Consider the following 3,409-nt stretch of genomic DNA (forward strand, 5'->3'; position numbering starts at 1 on the left):
TTAACAAAAAAACGAAGTCCAGATGACATGATTCAACCTTTTTTGTTATTTTCATAATAGTTTCATGTATTTTGTGAACAAGCAAGCTCCTTTTCGCCAGTTCATAATAAAAGGACGAGACAGCCCCTGGTTTACTCCTGAGCTAGGTGACCTTCTGCACAGGAGAGACCATGTTTGGGCTGTAGCGAGAAAATCTGGCTCAGACACTGATTGGTTGAGTTTTCGACAGCTGAGGAATAAATGCACAACTTCCATCAAAGCCGCAAAATGTAACTATTTCTTATCTCAGACCTACAAAAATCTAAATGACCCTAACAGATTCTGGAAAACCATCAAATCTCTCTCGGGCAGTTCCCCATCATCTGACCTCCCATCACAACTTCTCGTTAACTCTTTCTGTGTCAAATAAGCACGAGATCATGAACTGTTTCAACAAACATTTTGTTGCTTCTAGTTCTTTATTTGACAGTTACTAATGGAAAATCAGCCACTTCACTTAATAACCAAACTTCTACAAATCAAATACCTCCTACAAGTCAATCTTCAGAAAAATCACACCTTTTCTCTTTCCCCATTCTCAGTCAGTGAGGTTAATAAACTATAAAAATATCTAAATTCTAAAAAATCTGCAGGACCAGATGAACTTCCAACTTATTTCTTATGGTTTTTCAGGTCTCTCTTGTAAATGAGTCCTCAAGGCTCAATGGGATTTACCTGTATAAATAAAGGTTGATTGATTGGTTGGCCACTTATATCATCACAGTCCCTGTGACCCACATCTTTAATCTTTCCATAAGCCAAAACTCCATTCCAGACGCTTGGAAAACAGCCTTTGTTCTTCCTTTGCTGAAGGGAGGTGACCCCACCTCACTGAACAACTATCGACCAATCTCTAAACTCTACATTTTAGACAAGGTTGTAGAAAAACTGATAAGCTCTCAAATTGAAAAGTATTTGGACTCATTTAACATCTTACCTCGCCATCAATCTGGTTTCAGGAAACAACAAAGCTCAATGACTGCTTTGTTGAATGTTTTTCAACAAAGCAGTTTTTAATGACATTGTTGAAGCACTGGATGCTAAGGAGTATTGTGCTGCACTTTTCTTAGACCTGTCTAAAGCTTTTGACACTGTGGATCATAACATCTTGTGTCATAAGCTCTCAGAAATTGGTTTCTCAGAACACACCATTGGTTGGTTCTTCAACTATCTTTCAGATGGGAGGCAATGTGTTCAACACAATGGTATTTCCTCCAGTCAACAATGGTGTACCCAGTACTCAGTCTTAGGACCCACCCTCTTTACAATTTACATAGGTAATGTAGGTCAGAGCAGCCCTGATGCATCATTACATTTCTATGCTGATGACAGAGTTGTTTATTGTTGAGCTAAAACATTTGCTAAGACTTTCCAGCTTTTGCAATCCACATTTGACATCATCCAGTCAGATTTGTTCCACCTCAAACTTGTCCTAAACGCAAACAAAACCAAAGTAATACTTTTTTCAAACAGGAAGTCGGTTCCAGCAGTTCTTCCTCTGATTTTATCCTCAAATTGTGTCCCCATTGAGTTTGTCGATTCCTACAAATATTTGAGTATCTTGGTCGATTCACATCTCTTTTTTTAAGCTTCACGTGGAAAACCTAGTAATGAAACTGAAAGTTAAATTGGGTTCCTTTTTCAGAAACAGATCCTGTCTAACTCTGAATGCTAGGAAATGCCTTGCAACTCTGACTTTCCTTCCCTCCATTGACTACAGTAATATAATTTGCATGAACGCTCCTACAAGCATCCTGCAGATGTTGGATGCTGTCTATCATGGTGCACTAAGATTCATAACTGGCTGTAGTTACCGTACCCATCACTGCACCCTGTATTCACTGGTTAACTGGACATCATTAACTTCACACAGACTCTCCCACTGGTACATTTTCATCTTCAAATCACTTCTTGGTCTGCTGCATTCATACATGTCTCTGTGTGAGTGCAGCTACAGCATGCGCTCTCATAATTACATGCAGTGTTCCCTCAGTGCAGACTGAATTTGGCAAAAGGGCCTTCTCCTACTCCACTCCTGTGTCCTGTAATATCTTGCAAAAAGATCAGAAGCGCTCAACCTTGACCTCTCTAAGTGGCTTTAAACATCTGTTAAGTTCCTGGCAAGAACCAATGCAGACATGTTCCTGGTTTTAGTTTTCTACATCGCCTTGTAATCTAGCTGTTTTTTTCGCTACTTTTCCTTTTGATTGCCATTTTATTTTAACTTTTTTTTTTAATTTATACGCATCTTTTATGATTGTCTATTGTTGTCGTTGTTGTCCATTGTTGTCATTACTCTTTAAAAAAATCTAGGTCTCTCTTGTAAATGAACCCCCGAGGCTCAGTGGGATTAACCCGTATAAATAAAGTTTGAATGAATTAATTTTATACACTTAATGTCCCTCCACATGCTCTGTGGTCTTGTGAGGTGAATTGACCCTGGATCCTCTGTGCATATGTAGTGAACTAGGCCTGAGGTCAAATCCTGACCTTAAGGACCTTATGGGACAGAAACTGTCATTTCATTGATTTGAATCCAGAAATACAGGTTGACCCATTGTTGTGAAATAAGATTGTGTTCCTTGTTGAATCTGACTCCCACTTCTTGTTTTACTTTGAAATTGACCCATTTCCTGTTTTACTTTGAAGAGGCTCCCACAGATTGATTTCTCTGTTGAAGTCTGTTCCTGTTTACATAATGTAACACGATTTCTCACACTTCTGATTGGTTTGTAACTGGCCAATCCCATGACAGCAGGCTTAGAGCGCGGTGAAAAGTTAGTTTTGCTGTGTGAAGGAACGCCCTGTTTTTAGACAAAGGAAAGTGCGTTTTCTCCTCGAAGTAGTCAGCCAGACGGAGCAGAGACGGTCGACTTCAGATTCCTCCTTTACAAGGTTGTATCGTATAGATTAATGGATGCGCATCCATTTAATTATATGTTAAAATAATGACTGCATTTAACTAATCCACTGTTTATGCTTGTGAATCTGTGACTTTGTGACTTTGTGACTTTGTGACTTTCTTTGCTTATTAAATATTCGTAAACTTGAAGGTGCGTTTGTCGTATTCTGAGTGCGTGTCTTGACTCCTCCTGCAGGATGACCGGTAACAGCAGAGCTCGGGTGGAGAAATAAGAGAAAAAACACAACAAAATGGAGGTTCCACCGAGATTTGAAAAACAGTTACCGAGTCCTTCACACTGATCTGCGGCGCGCCATAAAGAAAAGGTAAGCAGAGCCTGTTGATTACGAAATCTGTAAATTGGGCTTACTATAGGCAAATTTGCTCAGTGTGTGTGACTCCCAAATAAATAGTTTTAAATAGAGAAGTTTACGTCGACTGTAAGAATAAGATAAAAGTAAGATAAAG

This window comes from Nematolebias whitei, chromosome 5, assembly GCF_014905685.2.
Source record: "Nematolebias whitei isolate Nwh7 chromosome 5, NemWhi1, whole genome shotgun sequence".
In the NCBI taxonomy this organism is placed as follows: Eukaryota; Metazoa; Chordata; class Actinopteri; order Cyprinodontiformes; family Rivulidae; genus Nematolebias; species Nematolebias whitei.